At 31.9% G+C, this 11,598-nt stretch overlaps 1 protein-coding gene across 1 annotated transcript in view; it reads left to right on the top strand.

Annotated features, from left to right (window-relative positions):
- The first annotated feature begins 7,616 nt into the window (after positions 1–7,616).
- Positions 7,617–11,598, top strand: part of LOC114324226 (uncharacterized) — a 117,774-nt gene continuing 113,792 nt past the window's right edge. The window contains exon 1 of the mRNA XM_028272004.2: positions 7,617–7,778. The gene's annotated coding sequence lies outside the window, so the exon portion shown is untranslated. The remainder of the gene's footprint in view (positions 7,779–11,598) is intronic.

The raw sequence follows: 11,598 nt of genomic DNA, 5'->3' as shown, positions 1-11,598 counted from the left end.
AAACAAGAAAGCTGAAATATTTGGGCCACATTACTAGAGATGCGAAATATGAGATATTAAGGCTCATAATGCAGGGCAAAATTAAGGGCAAAAGATCCACAGTTAGCAAAAGAATTTTCTGGCTGCGAAACCTAAAAGAGTGGTAAGTATAGTTGCAGCTCAGTATATATTTTCAGAGCGGCCGCCAATAAGGTGCGGATAGCTGTGATGATAGCCAACCTCCGATAGGTGGTTGGCTATCAACCACCTATAGGAGGTTGGCTATCATCACTACAAGAAGAAGAATAGGTCTTCTCCTACATGCTTATTTTATTCATCATCATTCTCTTTCCTTATCCCTATGCGGGGTCGGCTTCCCCAATTGGATTTCTCCACACAATTCTATCTTGGGTCATATCAATGTTAATCCCCTTTACCAACATATCCTGCCTTATCGTCTCCCCCCAGGTCTTCTTTGGTCTTCCTCTCCTACTTCTTCCAGGAAGCTGCACTTCAGCTATTCTTCGTATTGGGTGATTAACGTCTCGACGTTGAACATGACCAAACCACCTTAACCTATGCTCTCTCATTTTGGCATCAATTGGTGCCACACCTAGACTTCCCTTAATATACTCATTTTTAATTTTATCCTTCTTTGTAACTTCACTCATCCATATAAGCGTTCTCATTTCCGCCACATGCATTCGTTGTTCCTCTTTCTTTTTCACTGCCCAACATTCAATTCCGTAGATCATAGCCGGTCTTATGGCCGTTTTATAGAATTTTCCCTTCAGCTTCATTGGAATTTTTCTGTCACACAACACACCACTCGCTTCTTTCCACTTCATCTATGTCTCCATTACTCTGTAATACCGATCCTAGGTACTTAAATCTATTGCTTTTCACAATCATTTCACCATCCAAAGATATCATTTTATTTGTAGTAGCTCCATCTTTAAATGAACATTCCAAATACTCTGTTTTTGTCCTACTAAGTTTTAAACCTTTTTCCTCCAGAGCTTGTCTCCACTGTTCCAATTTTTGTTCTAAGTCTCTTTCACTATTTCCTATTAACACTACATCATCAGCATACATTAGGCACCATGGAATGCTACCCTGTAGTTTCGCTATTATCTGGTCCAAAACTAATGAGAATAAATAAGGACTAAGCACCGAGCCTTGGTGCAATCCTACTTTCACCTGAAATTTATCAGTCTCTCCCACACCTGTCCTAACACTAGTCGTTACTTCCTCACACATATCTCTCACAATCTTTACATATTCGCCAGGGACTCCTTTCTTATTGAGTACCCACCACAGAATCTCTCGAGGACTCTATCATATGCTTTCTCAAGATCAATGAATACCATATGAGCGTTGGTCTCTTTATTCCTGTATTTTTCCATCAGTTGCTTTTTACAATGAAAATTGCATCTGTTGTTGCATTTTATGCCTAATTACATGCCTATTTTATTATAAGCGTATTATCAACATTTCAAAATTATGTGAAAAGTTTCTAATGAAAAGTCTAAAGGTCAACATCGAAGAAAAGAGATTAATCCCCACATCAAATTGTTTTTAGAGGCTAGGTCTGCTGAGGCAAAGGCTGTTTAGAAAATTAACTATGTTCAGCTTCATGAAGGTCTTATCTGTAAATTGTGACGGCCGTAGCGAAGTGGCTATGTTACTGGCTTAACAAGCAGGAGAGCCCGGGTTCGAATCCTGGCACTGACAAATTTTTCAATTTCTAATTTAGTTAAGCCGCTACCGTGCTTCGGAGGGCACGTAAAGCTGTCGGTCCCGGCTACTTAAGTAGTCGATAAGTCATGTTAGGGGCGCTTGCGCGACCTGAAAACCCTAACACTAGACCTTAGCCAGAAGGTTACACGAACTTTATTTTACTTTATATCTATAAATTAAGTAGATCACTACCGAGAAAGGATTCACAATTATTAGAGTAGTAATTAACTGAAAGATACTTCAGAATAAAATAGGAGGATTTCTACTCGGAGATAAAGGAAATTAAGCCAAGACTTCCGCAGGTCCAGGTCCGCAGCATAGTATGCTAGACCCGGCTCTCTACTTATTGCACATAAGCGATATCCCTGCGCGCTTGTCACGAGTAGTGATGTTAGAAGAGAATATTCTCAAGAGAATATTCTCGGCCAGGAAATTCTCTCGAGAATATTCTCAGCAAAAATTTTCTATATTTTCAAAAACCGAAACAAAAATAAAAACTAGATACGGATCAAATTGTTTGTAGATAATTTAGCAACTTTAAAATATGGTGATGATTCGGCTGAAATAATGGCAGATTTGACATTTTATCGGTCTAAGGAGAGATTTTTTGGAAAAACCATATGCCAAAATCAACTGAAAAATTAGACTTAATCATATGGTGAAAAGGTACATGTTTCGGAACAAAATTAACTAAAATAGCAGTTGATATATTAAGCATGCCTTCATTCAGTGCAGCGAAGAAAGAAGTTTCAGTACTTATGGTTTTTTTATCCACTTCTTTAAAAGAAAGGGCTCGTAAAGTAATTTTTTTTGCTCACAATTTAAAATTGTTAGACGTAGACCAATCCATGACTGAGTTGGCCACTCGTGAAAAACAAAATCCCACAACTCATCAGTAGGTTGAAATGCAGATTATAGATGACTAGGATGAGCTAATAATAGAAATAGATTCTGAATCTGAGGTCTCATTTTATCATATCACATCGATTATTTGCTGTTAAGAAGAAAATTTCATTTTTTTATCAAAGAAATTTTGTGTTTTCTGTTGATTTTGTATTTTTTTATATACAAATAACACTGTTGTTTCGTCTCATAATTTTGTATATAAGATCATAATTTTTAAAACCCTATTTTTCATCTTCAACAATATTCTTAAGTGCGTCATGGGGTTCATTCTCAGAAAATCTCCATATCGAGAATATTCTCCGATTTTTCATTCTCGAGAATTTTCCAACACTAGTCACGAAAACGGGGCCTTACTTTATAACGTAATTAAACAAAAGGTCCGTACTTCGCTTTTCCATTTACAATGACCTAGGAAAAATCTAAACAAATAATTGTTTAATGACCGAAGACGGTATTTAAAATACGGTTATAAAAATCGACATATTATCTTAAAATTTGCTTGCGAGCTGCTGAAAAATAAATGCCTCGCAGGCTGTAATCTGTGGATCCCCGAATTAAAGAAAGGTTGTTCAAAATTGTTTTTGTTTTCATATTTTTGCACAGACTTTGAAGGACAAAGTGGTAAAGCAAAATATATTTGCGGTAATAACGCGGCAGGTGGTATTTTCCCACGGAATTAAAATTAATATGTCAAAAATTAATAAAATTATCTTTTTTATTATCTTTTGTCTATAAATATTAGTAATTCGCATAATAAAAATTCAAACACTAGTCGAGTGGCGCATGTATGGTATAAAACGACCGCGACGTATGGAAATACCATAAATGGAAAGTTGTTTGCATTTTAATTTAATGCGATAATAATGTTAAAGTGTGCCAAAATTAATAAGTCGGTGACTCGCGAATTATTTGGCCTATAAATTTTAATAACTTTATTTTAATAACTTTTTTTCGGAAGTCTTAATTATTTTACACGGTGGATCATATCATGACAAAAGGGATAAAATTGTTAAACAGTTATCCAAGTACACAGGCTATTCAGAAAGTATGTTACGTTTTGGAATAGAAAAAAAAACGAGTACCTACAAGAAATAGTTATTTTCCTAACAAGTGCAGAAAGTCATTCTTTTCCGCATGCGACTGCAGTTTGCCGAACGACGCGAAACGGGAGTTCGGCAAGCAGTCGAGTGCGGAAAAGAGACTTTCTGTAAGAGTTAGGAACAATATTTTTTCTAAGAGTCTTTAAAAAATTATCAAATCTTAATCAATTAATTTAATTAATATGATTATTTCATTCATAGGAGATTCTGACCAATAGGAAGCTACAGAAATCTGAATTAAATCGATAATTTTTGATAATCTCCCGTCGTTAAGTATATTACGTCAGATGCCCTTCGTTGCTACGAAAAAATACATTCAGTGACATTAATGACAATTAATGTTTTAAAAATTATAAAAGTGATGACTTTCAATCGTCAAATATTTATAAAAACTGTGTGTTTAATGGTACTTGCATAAATAAATTACAATAAAATTTTGGTTTTGAACAGTTTTATTCATGAAATAATCGCAACAAATTGCACTCGACCTCTGAAATTAATATAGAATTTTTGCTCTCGTGACACTTTGACATAATTTCACTCGCCTTCGGCTCGTGAAATTAAAACTGTCAAAGTGTCACTCGGGAAAAATTCAATAATTTCAGACCTCTTGTGCAATTACTACTGAAAATACATACACAAATTAATTCTTTGACAAGGTTGTCAAAACCAAAACCAAAATATAATTAGTTAGCATGACGACGATCTTGGTTTCCATGACGATGATTCAAAACGACTGTTATTGTAAAAATTGAATATTATGTCAAAATAATTTTATTTCATCGAATTGTCGCGTTAATTTCATTAAAACAGGAACACAATAAGATATATTTGAAATAAATTAGTAAATAATTACTTTAAGGCCATATTAACATATCTAAATTAACACGAGTGCGGAAAAGTAACACGCGTACGGAAAAGTGAAACTTTCTAAAGTAAAATGCGTACGCGAAAGTAGACATTTTTGCACGCTCGTAGAAAATATATTTTATTACATACATTTGAAAGAGACACTCGAATACTATTTTTCTCGTATCATAGCGGTGAATTAGCTTTGAAATACCATTGACATAAAATTCTGTCGTCTGAGACTTCAATCAGGTGTTTGGTGGCGCCCAAAATCCCGAAAGCCAAAATCCCGACGGCCAAAACACCGACACGCCAGAATCCCGACACGTCAGAATCCCGACAGGCCAAAATCCCGGCATGCAACAATCCTCGCATAAGCAAAAATCCCGACCACTACATTGTGAATATTTATTGTTTCCTTTTCAAATGTAATACCAAATCATATTAATAAGTACGGGTACTAATTATTATGTATTTTAAAAGAAAAAATCATTAAACACTTCATTTTATAATATAAAAGCTATACTTACTGAAATGGAAGGTTGTAAGTGACATAATAATATCTATTATCGCCAACCGTCACTAAAGTCATTCATTATTGTACTCATTTGCCCTCATTTGTGGCAGTAAAGTAACACTTTATTGTACTGAAAGAAGAATTTTACTTTACCTGCCGCGATTAATCAAACTAACCGAGATTGAATGTAAGTGGTCGATGGCAGTAATTGATTATTTATTTGAGTTAACTTACAATTTATTTACTTTAATTATTGAAAATATTGTACAAAATTTACGACATTGTTAATTAAATTTATGTCAAAAAGTGACAATTCTATAGTATTTTGTAATTATATTCATATAAAATAAATCAAAACTTTACCGATTTAGTAATTATTCAATATTGATAATTATGGATTAAAAATCGAAAGCGGCCATCATGCAAAAGTCATCTGTCATCACTGTCATGAAATTTTTTTCCGTCTAAAGTTTAAAAATTCTTAAATTGTAAGTTAAAAACAATATCAAATTGTTATCGATAAAACTTTGTATGCACCACACCACGTCAGTAAAGACTCTTTATTGACTTGGTACATAAATAACTATTATATGAAAGTAAACTTGAATTCGGGATTTGATCATACATACATATTATTGGACTACATATTGGCAAAAAAAAATTAAATTCATATTAGTCCTGTCGCCAATGGGGTACAACGGCCTCCTTAATTCAGATGGACTTAATAAGTTTTTTTTATGTATTTTGACCTGTAAAACACCAATTTTTTGGGTAAATAACAGTTGATCCGGATGTCTATAAGATTGTTATAAACAAAGAACTTGAGGAAATACATAACAGCAATTTTTCGCAAAACAAAACATTTTTTTGTATTTTTTGGGTGATTCTCAGCAAAAAATGGTCTTACAAGTTTTTTTCGTAGGATGCATAGTTTTCGAGATAAACACGGTTGAACTTTCAAAAAATCGAAAAAGTGCAATTTTTGAACCCGACTAACTTCTGACTAAAAAATAAAATAGCAATTCTGCTTACTGCATTTGAAACTTCAAGTCAAATTCTACCGGTTTTGATTATTTGCATTGCTAAAAATTAAGTTTTTATTTGTTAAACAAAGCCATAAACACAAAGTGTTTCCCGTGCTCAATGCATGCGTTTTAATGTACGTAATCTACGTAGAAATTGTCTGTATGCGCGCCTACTCGTTCGATTTCAAATGAGAAATTCATTGAAAACATCATTCAATCACTATGTGTTTATAGCTTTGTTTAACAATAAAAAATTAATTTTTAGCAATGAATGTAATCAAAACCGATAGAATTTTACTTAGAACCGATAGAATACGGTAAGCAGAATTGCTATTTTATTTTTCAATCAAAAGTTCTTCGGGTTCAAAAACTGCAATTTTTCGATTTTTTGAAAGATCAACCGCGTTTATGTTGAAGAGTATGCATCCTACGAAAAAACTTTTAAAAACATTTTTTGCTTAGAATGACCCAAAAAATACAAAAAAATGTTTTGTTTTGCGAAAAATCGCTGTTATGTGATTCCTCAAGTTCTTTGTTTATAACGTACTTATCGACATCCGGATCGACTGTTACCCAAAATACTCGTGTTCTACGGGTCAAAATACTTAAAAAAAATTTGGGTAATTCCATCTGAATTAAGGAGGCCGTTGTGCGACAGAACTATATACCCATGTTAGAAATTTTATTTAGAAAATCAGTTCATATTAAATGGTAAATACTTATGGCCATAAACAAAAAATCAGAAATAAATGTAATTATATGTTAAAAAGGAACTTATCAAACCTGTCGGGATTCTGGCGTGTCGGGATTTTGGCCTGTCGGGATTCTGGCGTGTCAGTATTTTGGCCGTCGGGATTTTGGCTGTCGGGATTTTGGGGTAGACCCATATTGACAATCACCAATTATATTTTCGGTCTATTCTAACAGTCTATTGTACCGAAATAGTACCAGAAAGAAGTTTGTATACTACATTTAGCAATATAATTGATCTATAATTATTGTGGCAATAAAACTTATAATCTTTTCAAGTAGATTTTTAAAGCATTACAGATGATGGTCATTTGTTCCGGTGCCTGATCTAAATTCTGCGTGTTCGTTGGGAGAAATAAAGCTTTATTTCCAAATATGTCTCTATATTTTTAAAATATCATTAACAATTCAATTTCTGTTCTTTACTCAAGCACAACATGTCATCGGCACATAATAATATGTATATATAAGAACACAGCTTTTACATCATTTTTACATCATTTACATATGCCCAGCTCATTCATTTTTTAGTTGATATTTGACTCACTCTGTATATATATTACATACACCACTTGTAGCATGCAATTATCATTAGCTGAAGTTTCATAGGACCAAACATTAAAGAGTTTTTTCTAGCGTGTAATAAGTATTCAGCGTACATGGAAACCTCAAGGACACACACAATCCTGCTCGAGTTCGATTGCAGATTCAGATGTCCTTGTCTCGTGGTTTTTTTAAGATCGCTGAAAAGTTTCTCTGCAAATTTTAATAGTGTTGTATAACACATGTGACGAATGACTTGGGATGAACAATCTAGTGGTTTTTTGCAATTAAGTAGTGGTCGCAATTAGTGAGTTTGAATATCGTAATCGTAAGTGAGTAACTTGGTGCTTCCAGTGTAGACAAAATTTGGTAAGTTATTTTTTATAGTTGATAAAATCTATAAAAATAATTTATTCTACACTTAGTAGAGTAGAGTATCATCTAGATCTAGAGTATCTAGAGCATCTAGAATATCTTTACTCTATGTGTTGTTGATTTCTTTTGTGGGACAATTAGTCCAAGTAATGAAGCTTAGAATAGAACAAAACCTCGCAAATTTTACAGAATGGATGGATTTGCTTGAAAATTTGAGAATAAGTAGTGGCTAGTCCAAGGATCAAAATCTATATGATGTCGAAAGGCGCTTTTACCATGGGGGTGGTTGCCACCCCATCTCGGGGTGGAAATTTTTTATTATATTTATACCGCAAAAGTTGGTAAAAACATTTATTCTAAGCAAAAAACGTTCTATACATTTTTTTGATAAAATCAATACTTTTTCATTTATTCGCTATCTAAAGTGTTAGTTTTATATCGAAAAAATCAATGTTTTTAATCAGTTTTCTGCTAATAATTCAAAAAGTTTTCATTTTATCAAAACAACTTTGCTTAATAAAAATATACCTTTTGAAAAAATAAACCAATCTGGTTTTTTTAATTTTTTTTAAAACCAATAGTAATCGAGCTATACTTTTTTATATGTTAGCTCTTCTTCGTCAAATGCTAAATATTGTAGATTCAAAGTCAAACGACGCGAAATTTATGCATTTTTCGAGGATAACTCATTGAAACTAATTTAAAGTGTTTAAAAATATCTATCTCTATAAATAAAAAAAGGCTCTAGCTCAAAAATTAAATAACTTATAATGAAAAGAATTTAAGTAGAAGTTTGACTGGCTTAAAATTATTAGTTTTTAATAAAATGGAGTTAAAAGCGAATAATTAATTTTTGTAGTTTGGTAAAAAATGCCTTTTTCTTCGGAGTAGAAAGATTAGCATCAGAGATAGAAAAAAATGTTTAAATATGAAATTGTAGTTTATTTAATTCCCAAGAACATGGTTTGCAAAAAATTTTCCTACGCAAAAATTGAGTGAGCTATTGACAATTAAAACTTGTAATAACATGCAAAAACCACCTTTACCAACCCTTTCAAAGTCACCTCTTTTTGTGACTGAGGACTTTAAAAAGATTTAATATTAATTGCCTTATAGATCTCATAAAAACCTATAAAATTCTTTATCACCAAACTTTCTAAGATAAAAAATAAAAGGTTACGGTTAAAAAATCAATATATTTTTTGAAAAAAAGAAAAGAGAAATCCAATTGGAAGCATAATAATGTAAGTTAGCGGTGTTTTTAGTCATTGGCCTTATTCATTCTTCTTTATTAGATTCTTGTTAAAAGGTTCTAGACGTTTGACTGGCTTATAATGATTAGTTTTTAAAAAACTGGAGTTAAAAGCCAATAACGAATTTTTGTAGTTTGTTAAAAAATGCAATTTTCTTCAGAATAGAAAGATTAGCATCAGAGATACGAAAAAAATGATTTAATATGAAATTGTAGAATATTTAATTTCCAAGAACTTGGTTTGAAAAATTTTTTTCTGCGGCACAAATTGAGTGAATTGTAAATGAGGATCTATACCAAAAACATTGATTTCTTAGATATAAAACTAACACTTTCGATAGCGAATAAATCGAAAACTATTAATTTTATCAAAAAAATGTTTAGAACATTTTTTGCTTAGAATGAATGTTTTTATCAACTTTTGCGGTCAAAATATAATAAAAAATTTCCACCCGGAGATGGGGTGGCAACCACCCCCATGGTAAAAGCGCCTTTCCACATCATATAGATTTTGATCCTTGGACTATCCACTACTTATTCTCAAATTTTCAAGCAAATCGATCCATTCTGTAAAAATTGCGAGGTGAAAAGCTTCAGTTCCTGGATTAAATATCAAGCAATTATTTCAAATCTACCTCAAATTCAAATTCTACCTCAAAATAAATACGAATTTTTGGTCTCTCTTAATTTGGCCCAAATATTCCACCTTTCTTCTTTTTATAGTATATTACTTATAACCTATGGATAGTTTCCTATTCGGTGTAACACTTCCCTATTTGTTATCCTCTCGATAAATGGTTTTTTTAGTATAAAACACTTCAGACAGAGATCGTATTTAGTAATGTTAGTGTATATTAGGGATGGCGGTTTTTGACAAAACACCGGTTTTCGGTTATACCGGTTTTTTTGCTTACGGTTTAACCTGGCGGTTATAACCGGCCAAAAAAAACCGGTTGTTCCAAAAACCGGTTTTCGGTTTTTTAATCCAATAGGTTACAATGTTACATTTACAATGCACTTTAGTTTGCGATACTCCACTCGACTCGCGATATCAATAATATGATCCAAATTAATACTATCGAAAGAACATCAATATCAATATAAATAAAACACAATTTTTAATAAAAGCATGTTATTCTATTAATTATTATATTTATTTATTATTTTATTATTATTCAATAACTACTTTCATAGGAAACTCAATGTAAAATTTTAAACTGTTGAATTCCTGCTTCCCTAATCATGTTATATCAAAAGTCATGAGAAGTTATTTGTAGAGGATTGAAATCTGTATTAAAAACAGAAGTTACAATTGTTCTACGATTTAAACACATTCCAAAATTTTGAAAAATATAATGTATTTCCCGCAGTAGGTATGTGTGGGCATGTTAGGCCACACGTTACTATTTAACTGACAGTGAGAAAACTATTGACCGAAGAAAATATCTTTATTATTAATAGTTTCCCCTTAACTGAGGATATCTGATCAACTTTATTGTATTTTAAACAATAAATGATAAAATAAATAAAGAAATTGACAGTTCAAATTGTTAATATAATAATTGCACCGAATGCAATCATACACATTATTGCACTATGTGTGACGTAACTTTGGCGTATTTCTCTGAAAATTCCACACCTGTAATTTTGAACCAATCAAAATACGTTATTTTGACAGATCACCATGGCAACGGAGGTATTTTATCGGAAATTTTTTGCTCGTGGGGTACCCAACAGCGAATTATAGTGGAAATTTTTTGACGTTTACAATAACAGAACATTTTTGACAGACTGGTTTTTATTTGTTTACATAATTTAGTTTTGATTCATTTTCTATCACTTGTAGTTACTCAAAACTTATGTAAAATTGAAGAATATACTATTTTCTATCTTGAAATGGTATTCCCATGCAACTACAATGAGTAGAAATTACGAATTTGAAAGCCTAAATAATTGCTGACAAAGCTATGGCGCGCTGTTAATCTGTTCATGCAGCTTTGGATTTTCAAATGCAAATTTGGTGTGGAATTTTCTTACCGAATACCACGCGAAGTCAAATTAATATCCGGAAATTTTTTTTTTGATCATGAATATTTTTAGAAAATTTCCCTCGTCTGCGACTCGGGAAATTTTCAAAATATTCATGATCTCAAAAAAATTTCCGGAAATAACTTGACCTCTAGTGGTATTACTAGTGAAAATTGTATTATATTTTTACAAAATTTTTAATAATTATTGTTTGTAGAACAATATTAAGAGTTGTTTTCAATACAGATTTTAATTCTCTATAAATAGTTTCTTATGGTTTTTGACGTAAAATAATTAGGGAAGCAGGAATTCAACAGTTTAGAATTTTACATTGAGTTTCCTTTGGCCCGTGTTCCAATTCACCACCCGGTATACATAGTGCAATAATATACAATTTAATCCAACCATTTCAACTTATTTATACAAAATTTCTCTTTCAAATGAGATTGAAAAAAAATAATATCAACATAAATATTTTACTTAAAAATAAATTGGATAATGCAATTTATCTTTTATTTTTACTACCATCAAAAA

This window comes from Diabrotica virgifera, chromosome 1, assembly GCF_917563875.1.
Source record: "Diabrotica virgifera virgifera chromosome 1, PGI_DIABVI_V3a".
Taxonomy (NCBI): domain Eukaryota; kingdom Metazoa; phylum Arthropoda; class Insecta; order Coleoptera; family Chrysomelidae; genus Diabrotica; species Diabrotica virgifera.
This window is presented reverse-complemented; position numbering and strand designations above follow the sequence as displayed.